Source organism: Arvicanthis niloticus, chromosome 1, assembly GCF_011762505.2.
Source record: "Arvicanthis niloticus isolate mArvNil1 chromosome 1, mArvNil1.pat.X, whole genome shotgun sequence".
NCBI classification, from domain to species: domain Eukaryota; kingdom Metazoa; phylum Chordata; class Mammalia; order Rodentia; family Muridae; genus Arvicanthis; species Arvicanthis niloticus.
This window is the reverse complement of record NC_047658.1, coordinates 104581684-104608349: the sequence shown is the minus strand read 5'-3', so window position 1 is coordinate 104608349 and position 26666 is coordinate 104581684.

Sequence of the window (26666 nt, the reverse complement as noted above, 5' to 3'; positions counted from 1 at the left end):
TCCATTCTTCGCGTCTCTTGCCCCAAGAGCCCCCCTCTCTCTCTTGACCAGAGCACTTAGCCCCAAAAGCGTTGAGGCAAAAGTGTTGAGGCAAAATGTGGGCCTCAACACTCTACAGCCCCTCCCAAAGAGAGGTTTGTGGCCATCAGTCATGTAGCACAGGTAGAGGACATGACTACAGGCCACAGAGCCTCAAGAGATCTCCATATTCATGAGATACCAGAGGGTGTAGCCAATTAAGCATTCCTTCCCAGACCCTCCTCCTACTTGCAAAAGGTATTTAACCTCAGGCCCACCCTGAGAATACGAGGTATAACTTCATCCATTTTCCACCATGACAATAAATGTTTTAAGACCTGGACCACCTCTTGTCTTTGGGGCCCACTGTGGGGAACCGTGGAGAAGGTTTTCAACTACCAAGCCTAATCTCCCACTGATGACCTCTTTGCATCCCAGGCACAGAAACCCAGCCATGACCCAGCCAAGTGAATAGCTGTGACAAAGAGTCTCATTCCCTGTGGGCCACCACCACAGCTCGTCTTCTCCCCCTTGCTGATCCAACCCATATTTGGCCCTTCTGCGGCCTCTCAGCAGTGCCTGAGAGCCCAAGGACTTGAGAGCCTGAGAGCCGCCTTGGCCTGGGCATCTTCAACCCAAGAGTTCGGACTCCCGAAAGGTCTCAGACTGTGTTCTCTCCACCTTGAAGTGAAGTCACACGGCTTCCACGTGGAGTAACACGGTTGAATTCCCGTGCTTCTGCCCTCTGAACTGCGACTCCAGCCATGACACTTGGGATCTACAACTCAGCCCAACAGAACCCATGCCCATGCGCAAGCTACAGTCCAACAAGTGGTGGATGGAGGTAGGGGGCCTGGGTGGGAGAGGGGATGGGGAGGGGAACAGGGCTAGGTGGGGGGAATCAAATGTAGGGAGAGAAAATGGAAACCAGCATGGAGGGCAATCTCTAGGACATGCCAGAGACCTAGGATGGGGGCAGACCCCAGGGGGTTTATGGGGGCAACTCTAGCTGAGACTTAATTGTTCATTTTCTATATGAGAATTTTTTTCAGGAATCTAGTGAGGAAAGGGCTCATGGTCTCTGATGCTACCACCCTGGGCTGCAAGTCAAAGTGTTTGTCCCCTCCAGAGAGCTCAGCCACATTCAGAGTGAATAGGAAAACACACAACCCCCTGTTGATCCTCAAACCCCTCCACACATTTTAGAAAAGCACCCACTGATAGCAGAGGACAATGACAACAGTGTCTTCATGAGCCAGTTTTCCAAAACCAAAGCTTTGCAGGGTCATTCTACCTACCATGGAGGCAGAGTGTCTAGTTACCTTCTGCTCCAGTCTTATGTTCATGAGAATTTAAACCCGCCCCTATTTGGCTGTGGCCTTCTGGAGGAATTTCCCTCTGCATTCTGGGATTCCTACTACTAAAGATGGAAGGTGGTTTTATATTTTGGACACAACTTTCCTTTCTCTGTCTCTGTCTCTCTCTCTCTGTCTCTCTTTCACACACAGAGACATGTCATGCACATACAGGTGACATGTGCATCCTCACACACCCTCACATATGCATACACATATACCTTCTCTCTAGAGTTGTTTTGCATACCTATACTGTTCTAGGGTGGCACATCCCATTAATCTCCTGATGCTTCTCCAGCAGTTGCAGCTTGTTTTCATCACCCACCTGCCTGCTTCTCAGAATGTATCCATTATTATTTTGAACAAGCCACATATTCTGGCACTAGACTGAGCCATGGAACAGCCTGTCAGCAGCATGAGCCTGGGTCCCAGCATTAGAGTTCTCAACCCGTCAAAAGAGGAAGAAATTAGCCCAATCACCTCTAGTATTATCTAACCACAGCTGTGGTGCATGCAAAACTGAAGGATGCTTTCCTTCCAGTTGCTCCTTCAACAGCCTCCTTTACAATGCTTGTACCTCCAGTTAATTCCAATGAGGCTACACTTTGCTTAGATGACTAAATCGAGTTTACTTGGCAGTTTGTAACCCACGTTTTCTCAGCTGAACCCACAAGACTTGTTAGTTCAATATCATCTCAACAGAGTCAGCTCAGAAGTGTGATCTCAGAGATCAGGAAAGCAAAGGGTGAGGGCCAATTTCAGTAGGATGCTTCTAAAAGATAACTAGCATGTTGTTTTTAAAACAAAATACCAAACATTCGATTTACCAAATGAAAACTTCAGGAGCCAGATGCTGTGGTGAAAGCCTGCTAACTCAGAGAGGCAGAGAAAACACCCAGCTGACCTCGCTACTCACTGATGTCCCAGAAAGAAAAGGCCTTTTCTCCTTCTTCATGCTTCAACTCAAAGACCCTCCTTTCTCTTTCCAGGGTTTTCTTATACTCACTCCCTCTCAACTGGTTGCTTTCCCTGCCTCTTGATATACAGCTGACTTTAACTAGCTCTTGTTTACAGAAAGGTCTTGGGTTAAAGGTAAGTGCTAAGGCTGAGCCACACCACAAGAAACAGGTTTTTCCAGTTTACAATCTCAGGGGTCACAATGTGATCAAATACCCTGCAACACTAGCATGCCAGTGTCCCATGTAAGTGTGCCACAGCATAACAGCACTATCGTGGAGTCTGCTGTGTAAGCGTGCCATAGCACAGCACAGTACTAGCAGGGAGTCTCCTGTTTAAGTGTGTTCCATCACAGAACTGTGGTGGAGCCTCTTCAAGTCATTGCCAGTTCAGTAATTCCCACAGACATCACTAGACAAGGTCATCTTCCCTTAGTCTCACAAATACCATCAATGGAGATTCAAGCCAAGGATGCTAGCCACAGCCATAACCTCAACACTCAGGAGACCAAGGCCAGTTAAGGCTACCGTATTAATCAAATTTTATGTGGCTATGACCACAGGCACTGAAAGAAACAGTATGGTGTGGGGAGGTATTTTTAGCTCATAGTAGGGATGGCATTATAGATTAATGCAATTTCATGGTGGCAGAAATGTGTGACAGATGCCTTTCACATGTCTGACCAGGAGGCAGAGAACAAAGCAGGAAGTGGACAGAAATAACATACCTACTTCCTCCAGGTAAGCCTCACTTCTTAGTGTTTCTAGAACCTCCCAAAATAGTTCAACCAGGTGGGCACCAAATATTCAAAACATCAGATGGGGGTGAGGTGATATACTCAAACCATAATATCAGTTCCTGATTCCCAGAGGCTCATGATCACATTCCAATGCAAAATACAGTTTAGGAGGCCTCAAGACCCTAATATGTTCCAGCATTGTTCAAAATTTCAAGCACAAATTTTTTTCTAAGACTCCAAGCAACTCAGCTGTGAGCCTCTGTGGAATCAGACATCACTTCCAATCTACAACAGTACACAGCAAACATTCCCATTTTGAAAAGGAGAACCAAAAGAAGACTAAGATGCAGAATGTCAAACAAAAAGTGTAGTTTCCTGCTCTGTAACTTTTTGAGATGTAAAAACGTTATTGAAAGTAATATGAGGCCGGGTAGTGATGGTGCATGCCTTTAATCCCAGCACTTGGGAGGCAGAGGCAGGCGGATTTCTGAGTTCCAGGCCAGCCTGGTCTACAGAGTGAGTTCCAGGACAGCCAGGGCTACACAGAGAAACCCTGTCTCAAAAAAACCAAAGGAAGAAAAAGAAGAAGAAGAAGAAGAAGAAGAAGAAGAAGAAGAAGAAGAAGAAGAAGAAGAAGAAGAAGAAATATGATATGTATAGAGCTGACACACACACATCCAAACTTGTATCCACATGGATACTACACATACATGCATACCATACATATATGCATACACATGCATACCACATACAAATGAGAACATGCACACACATGAAAAAAAGCCATTTATTGGAAGGCGGGCCTATTTGAACACATGTTATAAGAGGGTAGAAACTATCCTGATAGGAAGTTCACAATACTGGGAAATCATGGCTGAAGCACCTCATATCTCTGCACAGCCAAAAGCACAAAGTGAACAGAAGGGCAGGGTTATGAACGTTAAGGGCTACCCTCTAGCAATCCACTTCCAGCAAGAAACTGTCTACCACAATTCTTCCAACCTTCCAAAGTGGACCCACCAGCTGAGGAGTGTGTGTGTTTGAACACATGAGCCTATGGGGAGCATTTTATATCTAAGCCATACTCTATGTTTTGTGGTTTTGGCATGTGTGGGAGGAGGGGGTTCAGATGCCCTACAAAGTCCAATATGAAACATAAACATTGCAAATAATGTGAAAGGTCCCTTTAAATCCCTATCTTATTCCCTTCCACGTCTTCTCAGGCAATGACTCTCATGAATTTTGAGGATATCCTTTGTTCTTATGCTTGAATATCTTCATGATAGATAACTTTGAACCTGTAGCCACATGGGCCTGGTGTGTTTTTTAACCATGACTTTCATTCACAGCTTCCTGACTTGTTTAGCATCACGGTATGAACTGTCAAGGTGATGCATTATCCAGCTGCCTCATTCCTTGTATGACTGTCTCGATTACAGAAGTACCGAGGGTGGTAATTCTGCTGTCTATGGACATTTTAATTGCTTTACACTTCATTTTCTTCCCCCAACAAGACTGCAATGCATGCCGTTGTGCAGAAGGTCAGAGAATGCTTGCTTCACCCTACCAGATACTCCACTCCCCTCTCCCAGTGGCTTCAGGCGCGTAAACCCATATCAAGCCCACTCTTATTTTGCATCATCCTTATCAAAGTCTAGAGTACTTTCAGTCTTTTGTATGTCATTAAATTTGGGCCTCTAGAATTGGTATTAATGAGGTATATCGGAGTTTATGAGTGGAAGAGAGACAATTTGAGAATTCAGCCCACATTTCATCAGAACTCATCCCTTTTGGTTCCTAATATGCATTAGCACTAAAAATTTTCCTCTAAAAAATAACTGCACTGTGTCTCACAGGGTTTGGATCAAATGTTTACATTAGTGTTTATTTGGGTAACAAATGTTGAGTACTGAGTGTGTGTAAGGCACCATTCTGGAAGCTGAGGGTAAAAAAATTATAAATATTTTATAAGTATCATGAATTATGGTTTAATTTACAATCATATGAGCATTCTTTCCTTTATATTCTTTTATTATTGGATTCTAAATTTATCACCTAAGAGCAAAGACTATGCTATATATAATATTAATTCTCATATATATATATACATATATATGTATATATATATATATATATATATATATATATATATATATATATCTTGTTTCTTAGTTCTTAAGCAATTATTCTAAGTGTATTTGGGATGAGGGGTAGGAATATGTGTTTTCTATTGATGAACACATGAACATTTCTGCATAATTGAACATTTAATTGGACTGTATTTGTTTATTGGTCAGATTGAAAAAGAAACATGTTGACTATGTGCACAGTTGTCACGATAGAACCTATCTGCTCAGCTATGTCACCATCGGCTTTCTCTACTTTAAACTCCTATGTTCAGTGAACATATTTGCATGATTGTTATGTCTCCATGTTGATCTCTTTCTTTGTTATAGATTCTCAAACTGAATTAAAAATATAATGAGGTCTAAATCATATGTAATAACCAGAGAATATAAAAGAACTTACCAAAGAATTTCTAGGTTTGGTTAAAAGGTGATTTCACAGGTTTATTTATTCACCCTGGTTTGCTGATTAACTACATTGATTGGCTTCTTTTCTCAGAATGGTAACTAGAAAAGAATAACATAAATGAATCCATCTTCATGTTAATATCAAAGGTTTGATGGTTTGAATGAGAATGAGTTCAGCAAACTCATATATTTAAATATTTGGTTCCCAGCTGGTGGAACTGCTTGGGAAGGATTAGGAGGTGTGGCCTTGCTGGAGGAGGTATGTTACTGGGAATGGGCTTTGAAGTTTTGAAATCCCATAACAGGCTCAGGTCTCACTCTCTGCCTGCTGCTAATGGATAAAACGTAGATTCTCAGATGATGCTCTAGCACCATGCCTGCCTGCTGCCATACTCCCCAACATAGCAATCATGAATTAAATCTCTAAACTGTAATCAAGTCCCCAATTAAATATTTTTTGATAAGCTGCCTTGGTGGTGATGTCTCTTCACAGCAACAGAAAAGTAACTAAGACAAGAGGAGAGAGTGGGTGTGAGAATGAGGAGAGAAACTCAGTGGGACCTGGAGATCCAGGGATGGTCTCTCTGTTCTTACCTGTATATGTTTCTCTAGCCCAGTAGTAAAGCACATGTCATAAATATTTTTGAAAAATATCTTTAACAATATCAAAAATTACTAAGTAGAGATCCAGGGTAAATAACAAAAGATTGATTTTTAATAACTCAATTTTTATGAATTTTAATGGAAAAGGTTATATGATTTTAAAGAAAGAAATAGAACAATACTAGTTAGAAAACATAAAAAATGACAATTCTCTCATGCTGGATCCATCCAGTCCGAGACTCAACCCATGGAACTTAGAAGTTGATAGCGATGAGATAAGAAAAAGATAGGGAAAAAAACTCTCAGGTAAAGGAAGAATGAGTTAGAACAGCTTCCTCCATATTTTAAGCCTCATTACTAAACACTACTAATCAAGAATATGATCTTGGCATAGAAAGAGAACCCACAGACAGCCTCACATACATGTAAACTCGCTAGTCATGACAAGGAACTATGAGCTAACGTTGCCCCTTACATAACATCTGAACGAGAGGCATTAGTCTGCAGGCCTATAAAGGACTATGTCAACAATACGAAATGTTAAAACCTGGACAGAAACCTGATTAAGGGCTTCACAGAGAGGCTCCACTTGCAAACTGACAAAGGAGAATGAGTACCAGCCCATAGCTGCTGGAGAAGTGAGCTTCCAAACCCTCCAAGATACAATTTTCACAAGAACACGGCTGCTCCCTAACACTGGAAATCTCAACACTGCCCAGTGTCAGTGGCACCATGTGGGGTGAAGGGCAATGACTTGTCGTTGTATAGGGAGTATGCATTGCTCCAAGCTGGAGCAGAGCTTGGCTTCATCTAGCAAAATGGATTATGTGCTCTGTGCACCAACAGGCTCACACACAGTGCTGACCCTGCAGAGAGATGCTCTTACATATACCAAGAATATGCACCAGAACACACACAGCACTGTTGGCAGCCATCCTAATCTATATCTGACTGTCATTCCACACTGGAGTAAGCAGAGGAACCCTAAGACAATACAGCAGCAATGCAGTGTTTTAGATCATCCTAGATCACGATAAACATGGACAAACTGCAGCTATGTTCACCAGAGAAAATGCTCACAAATATACTTTTGAATAAAGTCCAGACAAAAGTGAATCCCTATCATTGTGGCATTCTGACAGAATTACATCAGAGCCAACTTAAACTCTGCTTATCAAGGACACTGACAAATAAATGAGAACAGCTTAAAGTTTGGTCAGTGCCATGAGGAAACTGAAATGATGGCAGAGAGTGACCCAGGGAAGAGGACCACTGTAGGCAGGGCAGCCTAGGAAGGTCTCTGAAGAGCAGACATCCAACTGAGACCTGAAAGACAAAATCGTATGTAGCCCAGGAGAAAAAAGACAGAATGGACACAGGTCAGAAGCCTACTACGGGGGAGGGAGGGACTACAAACATGAGACACAGCTTTCCAGACAACTGCAGAAAGAGTTGTCTGGGTTCAGAGCTGGAGAATAGACTGTACCAGACTATGCTGTCTGCCTCTTTTGAGCACTACACAGTGGGGAGAGAAGTGAGCTGAAGATGCAAACACAGAGGGCATCCCACAAAGCCTCCTACCCCCAAGGTCCCTGATCCGCAGACAGGAAGTCCCTCATGTATCAGAGCAGAATCTGATACAGGGATTCCTGTGGAGCATCCAGATCAGCACGACCCACTGGGTGCTCAAGTCTTGGAAGCAGAATGTGTTGATGGAACACTAACATTCCTAATAATGTTGACGTACTGAACCATATTAAATGCCACCTCACACTCTTGCTGGATGAGACCAGCAGCATGGCTAATTCTACAAATTCCCCCAAAAAAGTAAAGATGGAGATTTTAAAGCTTCAAAACCACAAAGTCTTCTGATGCTGACCTCCCAGGGAAAGAGGAAGACCTACTGAGTGAACTAACTTACAGGAGCCACTGGCAGAGCACAGCAGAATATTAGTAGTAACATTATATTATATTAGTAGAAGTATAGTAAAACAGACGAACTATGGGGAAACAACTGTAGACAGCTAACAAAGGAATATGAATGGAACAAAAAGGCATGGGGCGCTGGCTCAGTTGCCCAGAGCACTGGGTTTTCCCAAGGACTCAGGTTTGATTTCCAGCACCCATGATGTAGTTCAAGTAGATCAGATACCCTCTTCTAACCTCTCCAGGCACCAGTCAGACACATACTACACAGACATACATTCAGGAAAACACCCTTCCACATAAAATAAAAATAAATTCAAAAAAGTATTAATACATGGGAACATGTCCTGTCAAGAAACTAATGTGAGATTTAGCAAGGGACCCCTCATGTTCCCTTATGCCTACTGGCTGCAGATGCAAAAACATCTTAGTAGTTTTTGCACATACATACATACATACATACATACATACACACACATACACACACACACACAGAGTGAGACCTACCCACTAGGCCACACTTCTAGAAGGTTCTACCACTTTCACATAGTACTCTGCTTGCTAGGAACCAAACCTTGAAGACATTTGAGCTTTTGAAGACAGTGAAAACCAGATCAGTAGTGAGGGGTATGTATGCATTAGCCTTGCCTTGGTGACATCTCCACACATGGAGTCTGTCCTGGAGGAACAATTGCCAAGGGATCTTTGGAGACTCTGATCCTGACATTTTTCTCGGGCTTGGAGATGCCCCACAATTGGCTCGATAAGAGGTGAAGAATTTTCCTTGTATTTTTATACCACACTGTGTTGTAAACCCAGCTCTTATAAATAAATGTTGTTTCTGAAATCTGAAGCATCGGCCAGAGTCCAGTCTCTTCATTTCAAAGACAGCACCTCAAAACCTGCCTTTGAATCAAAAGCATTGATTTTCCTGGCCTCTCATAGCACTCAGGGCTCTCCTCCCACAGTCGAAGTTTCTGAACTGATGTCCTGACACGGAGATCAGCAGGTGTCTCACTGGGCCCTGTTTCTATCAAGAACAATAAACTGCAGGTACAAGCCTGGCTGTTAGGAATCACCTTCCAGCCTTGGCCCCAAATTGAGAGTCTGGAAGGCTGATGGTTGAGCCTCTGTACACTGGCTCATGACTGTAATCCTTTTGAAGACACATCTCCCCTCAGGAAAATGGAAGCCGATCCATAGCCCTCAGTAGCATCTGATCAGGGGTCTGGCTGTACAGTGTTCTTCAGGCAGCCATTTTCCACACTACACCCACCCTCACCCCGACTCATTTCTTTCCTTCTTGAGTGGAGAAATTATTTATGCCTCCATGGGATCATAAATGTTATGACAATGGGGGGGGATTCAAGCAGAGAATTTCTTGTCTGAGCCTGCACCGTTGACACATTTATTCGGTTCTTGAAATTAAAATTGCATGGCTATGAAGTCCTCAAGAATATAGCCAAGGACAGCCCAGAGAAGTGCTCAGCGATGCATGCCTTAAGGAAGTGTCCTTTGTTCATCAGAGTTTACAGTCACTTATCCTCCTGTGGAGCACTGTTCTGAGGATAGCACTGAGGACCAGCTCACAGGCCCTACTTCCTGTGACAATCACAGACAACAGAAACCAGAGACAATAAGCTTCACACTCCAGGGTCAGCGATAGCAATGTCAGGATTGAGAAACTGAAACAAAGGAAATAGGGCATTTACCTAATGATAGGTCTGAGTCTAAGTTCCTCTCCAAAGCTGCCTTCCCAATCCTCCCTATACCCAAAGCAGAGCTGCCAGATGCAGGGACGACATCCTGGATGGCTTCTGTCCTCTGTCCCCTGTAGTCCTATGTCTATGAAAGTATTGTCTTCCCTCTCTGGACCACCTCTCTCTACCCTGTTGCCACAAATCTGATTTCCATGTGGACCAGGCTCCTGCCTGAAGTCTCGCCTCCATGAGCACACTAAGATCAAGGTAGGCTCTAGAAGTATATGTTAGACCATGTCAGCACCAAACACTCTACGACACTTCAGAAGTGTCACTCTTCCTCCCTGCTCACATCCATGTGCATTGGACACATGCTTTTTTTTTTTTTTTTTTTTTTTTTTTTTTTTTTTTGGTCTGTAATGGAACCTGACTTCCCACCTCCCCTAGCTCCGCTCATTCCTATGAGGCCTGCTCACCCTCCATGTCTCAGTCAGAGAACACCTGCCCTGTGACCTGGGTCTGTGTTCTGTGGTTTCATCTCTCACTGAGAAAGCCACTGGTACTGGGCTTATCATATGACATCCCATATTGGTCTTTGGTTACATGTTAACTAGACCAGTATCTTCACTGGGTTATCTCACCTGTTAACCAGACCAGGATCCCAACATTGTATTACAGTCACTTGTTAACTAGACCAGGACCTCCATGCTGGGTTATAATCACCTATTAACTAGACAGTGGGCTCCTGAAAGTCAGACACACATCTGCAAGGGTCACCATTTTTTTCTCACCCAGCCTAGTACCTGATGTATATAGTATACACCTATGAAAATTTTCACACTGGATGGTAGAAATAGTGGCATGAGCTTTGAGCATGATCTAACGATCAGCACAGTGTGTGGAAGGACATTCAGCATGCAAAGAAGTTCAAAAGTGATAATGCAGCCATGGAATGAGAAAGTAGGTTGTAAAGTCTAGTGGTTGCTGAGTCACAGAAGCCTTGAAAGTCAGAATAAGGAATGAAGGGGAGGGGGTGGCTGGAGAGATGGCTCAGTGGTTAAGAGAATTGATTGCTCTTCCAGAGAATCTAAATCTTAGGCTAGAACAAAGAAGTAGGCTTCAGACATGAAAATAACTTTGGGCTAGGACAGGGAGTAGGCTCAGATATTTTGGTCACCCTGATAAGCCCTTAGAAACAGTGATCATGGGAGTGATCACAGAACTTTGTTTATTGCCTTGCTTGTTCTTTGACTATTTGTGTTTATTGTCTTGCTTGTTCCTTGACTATTTGCATCTATTGTATTGCTAGTTCCTCAACCTAGAACTGACCTTAATACTTGTATGTAACTAAAATGGTATAAAAGCAAAAAGGAGGAGGGGGGATGGGATACAGATTTCTTGGGGGTGGGATGGGGAAAGGGGATGACATCTGAAATGTAAATAAATAAAATATCCAATTAAAAGTATAAATAAATAAATAAGAATTTTCTCAAAAGAAAAAAAAAGGAATGAAGAGAGGAGATTGCTGCTGATAACCCTGAATAGAGCACCAGGGACGTGGCTTATTGTCCAACATGAAACAAAGAGGAAACAAACAAAATCGCAGAGTTTTTAAGAGTAAGTCATGAAGAGCAGGCATCTGTGAGAGGCTCTGCTTCATACTGCAGCATGGATATTGCCGGGGAAAGGAGGTCGACTTTCACACTTGTCATTTCATGGAGGGTCCTGTCTAAATGATGAACTCTGTCCTCATACTTGGCAAAGACAGGGTCACTTTCATACTTCTGCTTGATGTTACGTTGTAGATGCAGCCTGAAACACTTAAGCTAAGGAATAGAAGAAAGTGTAGTCAAACTGACCAAGAAAATGGGTTTATCCTTCAGTGACATGACCACTAGAGACCAATGTTCTGTAGTAGCTGTGAGAGACACAGGACCACAAAGTTGCAGGTGTAGCAGTAGTTCATATCAGGCTGAACTGCATATTGAATCAAAATAACAACCTAACACTTAAATTCTAAAACAATGCCATGTACAATAGCATTAAAATGTGGAAAACTGAGAGTGATCCCAAGATGCATGTGAACGGAAACATCACAGTATGGCTGAAAGACATAAACTTTAAACAAACGGCAATATATGCTTTATTCACAGGCTAGAAGACTCAATATTGTTAACAAGTCACTTTCTTCAAAATCCATTTAGAGATCTTACATGCTGCCAAACAAAACCCCACCAAAGCCTTCTGTTGAAATTGACACAGTGTTTCTAAAAGGCACACTGAATTGCAAAAAGACTTAGAAAAAAATATTTTTGAAAAATAACAACTGTATGAGAAGTGCCTCTAGTTCATGTGAAGTCTTATTTGAAATTACAATAACCAAAGGTATATTGTAATTTTCAAAATAGACAATGCATCAAAAGAACAAAGCAAAGACCTGAGCAGTAGAAGGTACACATCAACACTGACTTCTGACAAAGGAGTAAAGTCATTCTGTGGGGAAATAACAGATGATATTGAAGCAACTGTTTCTATTTAAAAAATAAATAAAAGCCAAACATCACCTCCCACCACATGCAAGATGTAACTCAGAAGGTAGTGTAGACTGAAGTATGAAACCTACACTCTGAATCTTCTAGAAGAAAATTACATTGCCAAATATTCTTCACCAAAGAGGATATACATATCACAGACTTTACTCCATGATGTTGGCTATAAGGTAAAGGCAAACTGAAACCACCATAAAGTTCCACCAAAGTCCTAGTGAAACCACAAACATGATTGGAATTTTGACCTGGTGAGGGTGTAAGAAAGCTTGAACTCTTGTGCTCATATACAACATGGTTCCTTTTCCAAGAGTTCTAGGCATTTACCATGTGACCACAACGCTCTTTGGCACTCCCCTTGTGTGAACCACATAGAACTACAGTGAGCAGATGCTTGGGAAGGAGGTCTGGGGGAGCTGAAATGGGGAGGGAGACATAGGTCACTTTAAAGAATGGTGGAGCAATCTGTTTAGTTGACTGTGCTGGCATTTGAGGATTGGAGGCCCATGTTTAAACCTACCTAATTTTACACCTTAAATATTACCTTTAGTTGTTCAGCTAAGTGCACCGTTAAAATGCTGCTAAATCAGAGCTAACACATAAGCATGGAGAAGTCACAAGATACAAGGTCAACATGTAATCATAAGTTCACAATCCAAAAGTCAATGATTGAAAAAATGAAATTAAGCTTATGACAAATTATATTGTAGCATCAAAAAGGTAAAATATGGATGCATTTAATAAAGGATGAAACCTTTTAACACAAAAATTACAAAATATTGCTGGGGGGGCATTAAAGATTTAAATAAATGGGAAGACACCCCATGCTTACTGACTGAATATTACTGAGATAGCCATTCTCTTTAAAATGATCTTTACATTTCCTACAGTCTTTAAAGAATACAGTTAGACTTACCTGAAGGAATTGAAGACTAGATTCTGTATTCAGAAATTTTAAAAAGTGAAACTAACAATGGTCAAAACAACTTTGAAAATGGGGGAAAAATTTAGAAGATTTTTGCGGCTGACTTAGAACTTCATTATAAAACTACCTTTATCTAGACATTATGATTTTAACAAAATAAGCATGCATCTCATAGGCCAGGGAGACGGCTCTGCAAGAAAACGCAATTGTTGCCAAACCTGATAACATGAGTTTGGTCCTCAGGACCTCCATGGTGGAGAAGTGAACCTGGAAGATGTCCTCCAATCTTAGCACATACACACCCAGCCACCCCCTCTACATAAGTAAATGTAATTAAACACAGACATACATACGCCGGGGTGGGACAAGACTGACTGTCCAGACACCAGTTCTTATCATCACTGTCAATTTCTTTTGGGCAAAAGTAACAAGTGAATTTATTGAGAGAAAAAATCTTTTTTAAATTTAATTTAATTTTTTTTAACTTATTTACTTTACATCCTGCTCACTGCACTCCTTCCGGTCACCACTCCTACAACTTTCCCCCCATTTCCCTCCCCTTCTTCCCTGGACAGGTGGGGACCCTCCCTAAGCATCTCCCTACCCTGGTACTTTAAGTCTCTGTGAGGCTAGGTGCTTCTTCTCCCACTGAGGTCAGACAAGGCAGTTCAGCTAGTAGAACATAGCCCATGGACAGACAACAGCTTTTGGGATAGCCCCTGTTCCAGTTGTTCAGGACCCACATAAAGGTCAACCTGCACATCTGCTATATATGAGCAGGGAGACCTAAGTCCAGCCTGTGTATGTTCTTTGGTTGGTGGTTCAGATATGGCCTGGACAAGGGAGGCCCCCTGAAGAATCAATGGGGGTGACCTTAGCTGTGACTCACTACATTGAGGATATGGAACCTGAAAAGGACACCTCCTGTATCCAGACAGGAACTCCAGTGAAGCAAAAGAGACACCAACCCACCCACAAAACTTTCAAACCAAAATTTATCCTGTCTTCAAGTAATGTAGGCAAGGTGGAAGGGAGCAGAGACTGAGGGAATGGCCAACCAATAATGGGCCCAACTTGAGACCCATTCCATGGGCAAGCACCAATTCACTATTAATGATACACTGTTATGCTTGCAGACAGAAGCACGTTGTCCTCTGAGAGGCTCCACCCAGCAGTTGACTCAGACAGATACAAAAACCCACAGTCAAACAATGGGTTGAGCTCAGGGATTCTTAAGGAAGAATAGTAAGGAGGGATTGTGGGCCCCAAAGGGAATAGAAACTCCACGGGAGGACCAACAGAGTCACCTAACTATGTATTGTCTTTTTAATAAATAGTGATAGCACAATATTCAAAGCAAACCAACTTAGATACATAACATAAAATTTAATTCAAAATGAGTCAAATATTTAAATATAAGAGCAAAAACAATACAAACAGAAGCCAGGCATTGCAGCAAACTCCTTTACTCCCAGCACTAAGGAGACAGAGATCTCTGAGTTCAAAGCCACCTAATAGACATAGTAAGACTATGTCTCAAACAAAATAAAACAGAGAAGAACATTTTAGGTTAGGCAAAGGTTTTCTATAAGTGATACCAAACACATGGTCCACAACAGAAGAATCATTAATTGACCCTCATTAAGATATGACATTAGCAATTCAAAAGATAGCTGTAAGGAAAATACAAGGAACAGACTGGATGACAACATTTACAAACACTTGTCTATTAGAGATCCAGGCTCAGAATACAAACAACATATTTCCAGAAGACAGACAACCCAAGGAAAACATGAGCACAGGGTGAAACAAACATTTTTCCATAGAAAATACAAGGATGGTTCATGACTGAAAGGTTCCTTCAGTCGATAGGCAACGGCTAAGTGAAACCATGAGATGCTTGCCTTGTGGCTGTCAGAGAGGCTACAGCCAAGCCATCAGCAACCTCCCTAGGTGAGGCTAGGGAGAGCTCAGAACTTCACACATGGCTTGTAGGAGCACAAATGCTGTGGCCACTTTAGAAAACCAATTTTTAGACTCTTAAGTTAAATATAATTGCCCAGGTGAACTTGTAATTTCTACTTTGGTGCTCACACGAAGAAAGGGAAGCTCTATTTTCACATAAAAACTTGCAAACATTTTTTTTTTTTTTTTTTGCTGAGTTTTCACAATACCCCTAAGTTGCTAACAACCTATAAGCTCAACTAGACAACAGATGGGAACTGGAATACTATTCTGCCCTACACGATGAAAGCCCTGTAAGCATGTTATGCTGTAAATGAGCCTCATAATGTCATGTTAATAAAGAAGATAGAAAAGAAGACCCTGTGTATCCTATGATTCAATTTGAAAGAAATACCCAGTAAGAGGAAATACACCAAGAAAGTTGATTAGTGCCCAGGATAGACCAATATGCACAAGAAATTCTGATTTTTGATAGTGACCACATAACATTCTTAGTATGCTGAAAATCAATAAATCTTAAGGCAAAATATGTGAAAATGTATCTCAAAATATTTGTTAACTAAAGAAATGTTTTTTTTTTAAAAGTGGGTGTCTCTGAAAGATTTTTTTTTTCTTTTTTAATATAAGGATTTTTTTCACATTTAAAAAAAAAAGTAATTCTTGTAGTTACATGAAGGATAGATCAGATATGTGGGAACAGCAGTTGTGAACTGATAAACTGCTAAAGTTAACACCTTTCAGCCAAGTGCATAATGAGATGTAAAATCTGAGGTAAGCCAAGGTCCATTTCAGAAGCTCCTGGGGCAGAACTGGCAGGGAATCTCCAGCTTCCTACTTCCCAAGCCCCCCACCTCATGCTCCACTAAAGAACAGTACTAGCCACCAGGAGATCACTTCCTCCCACAGTCATCTTCTCTGCTGTGACATCAAGCAAATGGCAATGCAGTCTCGGAACTACACCCTGAACACAGCCAAGTTCTGTCTTCTATCACAGCACATCCTGCTAATATGACAAGTTGGAAGTATGACAGTGATGATGTTCTGTGCCAAAACCATTCAGCAGGTGACAGAGCTGCCTTCCATGCCTAGAACTGGAGACATCTGTTGACTATAGGCAAGTGACACCTTACAAACCCCAAAGTGGAAGTGAAGAAAAAGTGATAGATGTTCAGTGCTGCCTGGGAGTGCGACAGAGTGACTCGTTCACAAGCAAATGCATCATATGAACCAAAGGTATGATTTTACAGCATTTAAAGTTGCTCTAGCCTGAATCAAGGGTATCTGCCTTCCTGAAAATCTCTCCCTTAGATCTCTAATGGAGAATGCCACTTCAATTTTCCCTTTAAATTCCCAGGGGTCACATCTCTCAGCAAACCATTCCCTCATGTATCCCTCCTCCATACTTTATCTTGAAGCCACTAGTGCTTAGATTGGGTCTTTTGTTTCCCATGAACTACAATGGGTGTTAAGCGGTGTGCACAGCTGGGTGGAAACTTGTCTTTCTGCATTCTGTTTGCATTCTCTTCTCTGTGAATGGAGGGAATGTGACCAGATACATGGTGGTGCTTCAAACACAAGACATAGCCCCTTCCCCTTAGGATCATGGTGGAGAGCAGACATTTTTGAAGGGCTACTTTCACAACTGAAAGATGTCACACAAGAGCAAGCTGGGCAGAGAACATACCAGCACCTCCGAGGGAATTTCTAAGAAACTGTGAGAATATAGAGAGCTACTGACTGAGTACACAGTGTGCTTCAACTGAATGGGCAATGGTGGAGGTCATGGGGAGAAATGGCAGGCAGAAGGAGGCTTGTCCAAACTGTTCAGTGTGTGCATCCTTGTGAGAGTTCAGCAGACACCTGGTGGGCAGCAGTCATCAAATTAAAGAGTAGCCAGCATCGAGCAGGTTGGAAGGAGATGCCTCACTGCTTCATGCCCCACACTTGGGTGATGATCACAGGTGAACATTATAGTTTCCTTCTTGTAATCACATGGCTTCAGACTAATGATAAATCTGAAGTACTTAACTATGTAAACATGTTAAGAATGATTTAAATAAATAAAATATCTACTATATTTGGGAAAATGTCATAAAAGTATAAATTCTAAAATATACATGAAAGAGAGACAGAAAGAGGGAGGAGGGAAGTTTTGTTTATCCAGGCTGGCCTTGAATCATGTACATAAAGAGTGAGTGAATAAAAAATAAACCCAAGGAGATGACACAGAGTGCAGTAGAGGAAGTTGAGAGATTGACAAAATGAAACGAGGGTGAAATGAGATGCCCTCTTCCACATGGAAATTCCAGAATGAGTACAAAGACAGGAGAGGCAGGTTTTGAACAGCAAATGCCCTCTGTGTTACCTCAAACACAAGTGCTCCCAACCAAAGACCAAATGCAGATAGATCTGTGTGGACCCCAGCCTATGCCAGGGAAAGCAAAGCACTAGCATCAAAGAAGGTCTTAAAAGCTGACAGATTTAAAATACAAAAGGGCGGGGGCAGGATGATGATCCAGCAGCTGTCCCAACTGCAGGAACAGAAACACACACACACACACACACACACACACACACACACACACACATATCAACAGAGTAAGCCTCAGTCTAAAATAAGTAATAACTAGTCCAGCATACAGAATAGATGGTAGGTAGGTAGGTAGGTAGGTAGGTAGGTTATAGGTAGGTAGACAGTATTACTTTAAACATACAAACTACCTATGTTGACAGCAGGTCCCCACAAAGGGAACTTCTAATGATTGTGTACCAGGAAGGAAAGAAAAATATTTTAGTTGAGAAAGCACCTGTAAAGTGTAACAGTATATAATATTAAATATATAAATATTTAAAGAGGTATTAACTGTATTCTTTTTAAAATTAATGGTGGAACTGGGTAAATAGCTTAGTGGGGAGGGTACCTGCTGTACAAGAACCAGGACCATTGGGTCTTCAGCCCCATGTAGAAAACTGGACGTGGCAGCTCAAATCTGCATGTAACCCTAGCCAGAAAGGGGTAGGGATAGATGGTCTGAATCCTCTGAGGTCACTGGGCAGTCAATCAAGACAATTTGTGAATTCCAGGTTCAATGAGAGACCCTGTCTTAAAAATTAAAGTGTGTAAGGGAGATACTATAGATATGGCTTAGCAGTTGAGAACACTGTTCTTCCAGAGGACCTGGCTTGGGTTCCCAGAACCAACATGGTGGTGCACAATCATATTTTACTTCAGTTTCATGGGATCCAAGACCTTTTTATGGCCTTTGTGTGCTATAGACATGCATATAGGCAAAACACTCAAATATACAAATAAAATTATATTTAAAAAGTTACAGTAAAGGGACGAGAGAAGAAGATACCTGATACTGAACTCCAGCCTCCATATGCACATGAATACACACACACACACAGAGAGAGAGAGAGAGAGAGAGAGAGAGAGAGAGAGAGAGAGAGAGAGAGAGGATAGCAATGACTTCTTTTTAAAGGTGAATATAAAATAATTTGGCATTCCACTTTGGAAGTGGTGAAAAACATGAACTTAGTCCTCACTGGAGATAGCTGGAAAGAGTGGACAGAAGATGCCCTAAAAGTTCACCATGCTCACCAGGCATCAGCATCAGAGGAAGAGTATGACTTAAAGATGAACATGGGGTCGAGGACCGCTCTTGTTCATGAGACATGTGTCCTTTACAGAGGACCAGATGATGAGCATCTGTAGGCATACATTTTTTGTAACCTACTTTTTATAAGGGTTCAACCTCTCCTCTAGCCCACCACCCATCAGTGGTATAGAAGAGAAAAGTTATTAGGATATGGGGAAGTGGACCTGCTCAGCAATAGTTCTCTGGGGGGTGAGCCTGATCTCTGGCAGCAGTTCAGTCCTATAACAAACACTAAATATGACTCCGCAGCTGCAGAGCAGTCCCTTAGGCAGGCAGACCCCAGGCATGAACAGGCAGCTACAGTCCAGTTCTTTCTGAAAGCAGACACCAGGCACAAACCAACAGCTGTAGTTCAATTCTGAAGAAACCTTCAGGCTGGCCAACTGGTCTAAGGCAAGGATGCAGAAGTGACAAGTTGCCATAGGAACCTCACAAGCAGTTCTTTGGTGAGTCTCACAATGGCAGTGTTACTACAAGTTGAGCTCAAAAAACGCTATGTAAAACGAACCAATACAGGGGTGTTGTTAGCAAAGAATAGTAAGGCAGAGCAAACCAATGCTCAGCGCTCATCTCCCATTGTCTGCGGGGTCATATTTATACTCCTTCATCAAGTGTCCTTTCATGTGTTTGCTATATCCAAACATCCTTTCACCTGAATCTGTTTCAGGAAAACAATCTTTCACATGTCTGCTTTAGCAAGGCATTCTTTCACCTGTGTGCCCCAGCAAACCATCATTTGACATAACTGACTTTCCAAAGAACTAGAAGTTTCCACTTCAAGCACACATTACACATGTAGACTGGAGTCCTTGCTTAACTTAGTAAAGCATTCCTTTTTAATAAAAGACATTTATGGTGATAATTGAAAGCTAATAAATTAAGTTATAAGCCTGGGATGTAGCTCAGTAGTAGAGCACTTAGCTAACTCACAGAATGCCCTGGCTTTACTCTCTGCCACTGCAAACTTTTAGGAAAAAAAAGTTAAATCTACACATAAAGTAAAGGGGATGTGCAAGCAAACCAGTGGAGTTACTAGGAAAGATTTTAAAGGTTGGTGCAGGGCTGAGAATATAGTGCAGCATCAGAGTGCTTGCCTGGGAGCAACTTCCTCAGCAAATACAAGGTTCTGGGCTCAATACCCACCAGCAAACAACCCACTAATCAGACAACAAAACAACAACAGAATTTGATGCACACAAATTCAATGTGTGGAAAACAAATGTATCTCTAGATATGAAGCTTATTCAGTGGATTTTTATTACTGTGTGTGTATGTGTTCATGTATGTGTGTTTGTGTGTTCATATATGTGTTTGTGTGTCCATGTATATGAGTCTGTGTGTAGAGATATGCACATTAAGTGTAGGTGCCCTCAGAGACCAGGGGTGTCCAGTTTCCTTGAAACTGAATGTATAGGTCATTGTAATTCACCCGTTGTGGGTGTTAAGAACCAAACTTGGGTCTTCTGCAAGTATAGCACATCTGTTAACTAAGTAACCCCTCCAGCCCTGATACAAAGTTTTAAAATATAGTTTATAAAGGCACCATTTACAATACTGTTCAATATACCAATACTTAAAGAATAGATCTAACAGGTAGTATTCAAGATTTATATTTATAAGTAAAAAGAAAAATTACCAAGACTCATTAAGAAAAGCAAATAAATGGGGAGATTAAGCATACCCACTTGATTTGGAGAATATTGAGAGATGCTGATTTTTCACAAATTAACTCACAATCCCCAATTCTTCAAATGTGTAAGTTTAATCTAAAACTGAAGCAGAAAACAGAAAAGAAGGAAAGAGAAAGGAAGGAAGGAAGGGGGAGGGAGGGAGGGAGAGAGGGGGGGGGAAAGCTAAAAAGAACATTTTATAACAGCAACTGCTGGCAATAGGAGGAGTTACTGAATTTTTAGTGGAAATATAAAATGGTGGTTTCCCTTTGAGGAGGGTGTCGTTTTCTCATTAAAGTGAAAGATTTGCATGCCACATGCCTTGACAATTTCACATGAATATATATATATATGAATATATGTATATATATATATATATATATATATATATATATATATACACACACACACACACGGACGAAATGCTACTTTATGCATCAAGAGACGAGTTTAAGAATATTTATTAGACCATTTTATAACAGCAAAACCTTGAACATAATCTATTGACAGATTAATGGTTACAGAGTCCCATCTCTGTTTAGCAGAACATTGTAAGGTGGCAAAGACAGATGAACTATGGTTCTTTCCATCCATTTATCACCATGAACAAAATTCACATATTTGATATTAAGCAGAAAAGTAAACCACAGAAGGATGTGTGCCGTGTGGCTCCAATTACAGCAAAGTCCAGAACTTCTGAAAGACTATAAATAAAATATTGCTTAGGGATTTGTATATGTGCAAAAAATATGACATATAATAGATGGATAGAAGATAGATGATAGTAGATAAATAGATAGATAGATAGATAGATAGATAGATAGATTGGATAGATAGATTGGATAGGTGGATGCATGGATGAATGCACAGATGGGTGGATGGATGGATTGATGGATGAATGGATGCATGCATGCATGCATGCATGGATAGATGGGTGGATGTATGGATGGATGGGTGGATAAATATATGGACAACGAGATGCACAGAAAGAAGGACTGGTACCCACAAAACTAAATTTCAGTGCTGCCCTCAGGATAAAAGGATGACTTTAAGGGAAAAGCCCATGATGGGCATCAGAGTTTTTGATGTTCTCTTTGTAAATTACATGCTGTGTGCATAAGTGCTTGGTATTACCTAATGCTTTTCACATATGCTACATATGATTTTGTCCCCCCAAAAGCACTATTTTATACAATACATGGCTCTGCATGACTCTACTTCCCCTCTCACATTCTGGCTTCCCCTTGCCTTCTTTCCTTTGCTCACTTCTTCCTATATGGAATCTCTGAAAAAAGCATACAGGCACTCAGGTCTCTGGGCTGCTCCTGTTTTTCTGGCTTTCATTAGGATATCTCACTAATGATGTACAATAGTGAGGCCCTGTCAGCCTTCCAGGTTGCTCTCCTTCCCTGCTGGTACAGCCGATAACAGAAATGTCATGAATGTTAAATGATGCGTTGAAAACATTAAGAAGGCATCTGACTGTGGGCCTCTCTGTGGTGTCATTCACTCCAGTCTGACTCTCGTTTGGCTAATAGCAGTACTGGGCACCCAGAGAGATCTCTTAGTTGACTTTTGATAATGAGTGCTGGATCGGTAGGGCTCTGCTTTCCATCCTGGCCTCAGACTTTGTACAGCACTTGCTCATCTCACCACTGGGGTCAGGGAGTGGATTCTGGACTTGTCACTTTTGGCTGTCAGCATTTCAGAGAGCCTGGGAATTCCTCAAGTCTCAGAAAGACTGCACATGACCAACCAGTGGGAAAACTGAATTCCCTGCTCTCTATACTAATGACAGGTGTGAGGTTCCGGGGGAGCAGAATAAGAAGGAAGAAAGGGATATAAAGACAATATGAGTGAGAAGGGCGGGGTGAAGCCACAGCAGCTGTGGGCAGTAGGGTGGATACAGCTTGGACCAGAGGCAAGGAACCTCTCCATGGAGGTTTGAATTGCTAAACACAGGAAGGAGGACAGTGAAATAGGCAGGCCTTCATGGTGGCATGAGGCTGCTCTGCACAGCCCAGCCCACATATCTCTGAGCTCCTTGGTGTACTTCTTGGAGATCTGCAACTCTTATTGCTCATGGAAGCAAAATGGAGGAGTGAAGGTAACCAAGCAACACACCCTGAGCTCTGCAGCATCACTATAGCTGCATAGCCTGACTTCTGACCTCAGGTCTTCGAGGATATCACAGGGAGTTGGGATTGCCTTGTGTCAACTGAGAGGATGCTCTGTGCTCTACTGATCACAGGTAGGCACAGAGTTCTACAGGGCTCTGCAAGTGTTGCCATAATCCATCCTTCCCTGGCTTTTCACAGAGATCCTTCTCTATTTCTCTGTTTCCTACCATTGCTTGCATTACTCCCCACGCTCCACTTTATCCTTCCAACAGGAGTCTAGAAGCTGGAACAGGGTGAAGGGAAAGCAGACCAGCAGTACACTAGGAAGCTGTATGGAGAAATTTTTCAAAGAAAATTGAGGAAGGACTAGAAGCAACTGTGCATGATAGTAATGAATGACTGTGCTCATTCCACTCTGTTTGCATCCGACCTACACTCAGCAACACTACCAGTGCCACCTTACTCTCTTCCATCGCTGACCATTGGTGCTGGATGACAGTAAAGAAATTATGTGAATCACTACCATCGTCAATGTTTCCAATGCCTTTAAAAACCATGACAACCCTAGCCAACAAACATGATGATCCTAATTTTCAGTCCCATCTGTCACAACATTTAGAAGACTCGGGAAATGCCCCCAATTGGCCAGTAAGTCTAAAACACCAACTCTCCAACTCAAGACTAGGTGACCCCAGAGCTCCAGGTCCTAACTGAGGGGCTGCAGACCACCCAAATCTGAGTGGCAACTTGAATGAGGAGTGTCCCCAATAGGCTCATATATTTGAACACCTGAGCCCCAGTTGGTGGCTTAATTTGGGGAGGTTACAGACCTTCAGGAGGTGGAGCCTTGCTGGAGAAAGTATGCCACTAGGATGAGCTTTGAGAGCTTATGCTCTCATCTCCTCTTCTAGCTCTCTCGACTTCTTACATAAGGATGAAAGCCATGGCAAGCCTGATTCCTTCTCCTGCTTCCTGTTGCCACGTTTTCTTACCATTCTGGCCTCTAACCCTTGGGACCTGTATGCCAAAATAAGCTCTTTTTTCCCATTAAGTTGCTTTCTAGTTGTGTTATTTTATCACAGCAATGGAAAAGTAACTAATGGGACCTGGATCAGTGCTGTGGGCATTACCTTTCTCCTTTAGCTAGCTAAGAGCCCCTCAGAGTACAAGTGGACCTTAGCACTTAGCGAAGAGTTGGGCAAACTGATGGCACTCTCTATGCTGATTAACATAAAGCACTGTGAGATGCTTGGGGCTTTTAAAACCAGTTGGAGCAGTGCTGTATTCTTTATTACATCACTCCATCACATGTTGATCAGTGGTACTCCTGCAGGAAGATAGATATGCTTCATTAGATGTATGTATTAGCCACTGCAATTATAAGCACATTATTGCTCAACCTGAAAATTGCAATCATTTATTTTTTATTTAAGTATTTCCTTGATGGAGCTATTGCTTTTGAAAGGTTTGCAAATACATCTGGTTTGCAATTATTTTAATGTATTCATACTTTAAATACACAAACATGGTGGCTTTGATGTTTAGAACACGGCAACGGTAATCATTCTAAGAACCAGATAGAGGGGGTTTCCTTGTCCCTTTATGCTCTATAATATTGGACCCTTCTGTCTATTGCAGCATCATAGATACCTGACTTTTTGTAACCTGCCAGAGGATAGGAGGAAATTCCAACAAGGATGCCCAAGAATGTGGCCAGAGGAGAGCTGATGCTGATGGTATAGTCGGTTTTGTACCCAGAGTCCAGTGTCACATCATCAAAGAGCTTGAAAACAATCTGAATGGAATATACAAGGAGGAAAACCCGATGCAGACGACAATGGAAAAACCAAATTGTCCAACAATTGCTAATGCATAGGTCCACGCTTCAGGGAGCTCTCTAAAAAGTCAAAAGTTATTCTCAAATGTTTGATGGCAACCTTCTGCATCCTCTGAGGCTGAGATGCAATAAAGACCTATCCATAGCTGAAGACTACTAACAAGTTCCCAGTCACTGAGGAAGCATGTGTTGTCACAGCAAATGGTAAATTATGGTGAGGATGAGGTAGAAAGAAGGAAGTAGGCAGAGCATGTGAGGGAAGAAGACACTCACTACAGAGAATAGGACATCTCCTTTGTGGCTGGAGGGGTGGGTGTGGAGGTACAGCAACAGTGTGAACAGGGCCAGGGATGTATGAAAGAGGATGTTGAGAGACTGCAAGGAAGTTGAATGCATCTTGGAGCTGATATTTGAGGCTCTGAGACTCATGGATGAAGATGTGTTCCTCTTGATGATACCTGGGCTGACTGTAGATTTCTGGTCACCTTCTAATGGTAACAAGTCCAGGGGAACACAGCTCAAACTCCAAGTCTCTTTTCCCTGTTCCACACATCATCAGTGACCCATCCTAAAGAAAGAGAGGTGTATCCTGTGAGGACCTCTCCCCATTAGGACCCTGTCTCCACTGCTGAGATGGCATGAGGAGGCTAGGTATGGAAAAGGACAAAAGTCTCTGAGGCATATGTGCTGTTGGGATATGTTGTTGGTTGTATGACATCCAAAAGGGGGAAAAAAGAGAAATGATGATGGTGATGTTGGTAAAGGAGATGTTTGAAGGAGGAAAGGCAAGAAGAATCGGATCACAGGTACCATTGTATGGGGCAAGATGTAGCTTACATGTGACTATGATCTTCTATCAACCAGCTTCTCCCTAATCCCACTTTCCCCTTGGGTTGGTGCAGAAACCAGCACTGAATCAAGACTGAAGTGCCCGTGCTCTTCACACACCACACAGCTGTCCATCAACTCAAAACTTAGTAATGGCAAAATCAGAGGAGCTCTACCTGGGGTCTTGGGAGTTGCAATTTAGATGAGAAAAGATTCAGACAGCTCTGCATGAATTTTTCAAGGAAATACAGATATGTAGAATGTTTGCCAGAAAGGTCAAGATAAACACAAAGGGAATCCCAGAGCCATGGCATAGGCTTGCTGGGACAGAGGACCCATGCTAGCCTTGAGCTACACACATTCACACAAACAAGTCCAGTTGTGCAGACCAACTCAAGCTAAGAGCACACAGCACACATCAGGAGTAATCAGAGCATGGCAGCCCTGGTCCAAAGGTGTCCAGTTCAGGAATCCATTTTTTTTCTTTGTCTCTTTCTTTTTTCTTTTTTTTTTAAATTTAATTTAATTTTTTATTTATTCACTTTATATCCCACTCGCTGCCCCCTCCTGTTCAGCCCCTCCCATAATCCCTCTCCCATTCCCTCTCCCCTTCTCTTCTGAATCAGTGGGGGACGCCTGGGTATACTCTCACCCTGGCATTTCAAGTCTCCGCAAGGCTAGGCACTTCCAGACAAGGCAGCCCAGCTAGAAGAACTTACCCATGAAAAGGCAACAGCTTTTGTGATACCCACTAATCTAGTTGTTAGAGACCCACATGAAGACCAAGCTGCACAGTTGTTACATATGTGCAGGGAGGCCTAGGTCCAGCCTGTGTATGTTCTTTCATTGGTGGTTCAACCTCTGAGAACCCCAAGAATTCAGGTTAGTTGACTCTGTTGGTCTTCCTGTAGCGTTGCTACCCCATTCAGAGTCACAATCCTTCCCCCTTCTCTTCCGTAAGAGTCCCCACACTCCATCCACTGTTTGGCTGTGGGTGTCTGTGTTCATCTGAGCCAGCTGCTTGGTGGAGTCTCTCAGAGGACAATATACTCCTGTCTGTAAGCATAACAGAGTATCATGAATAGTGTCAGGGACTGGTTCTTGCCCATTGGATGGGTTATTGGTTGTCCACTCCCTCAGCCTCTGCTCCATCCCCCATGCCTGCATTTCTTGTAGATAGGATAAATTTTGGGTTAAAAGTTTTGTGGGTGGGTTAGTGTCTCTATTGATCCAGTGGAGTTCCTATCTGGATACAGGAGGTGGCCTCTTCAGGTTCCATAT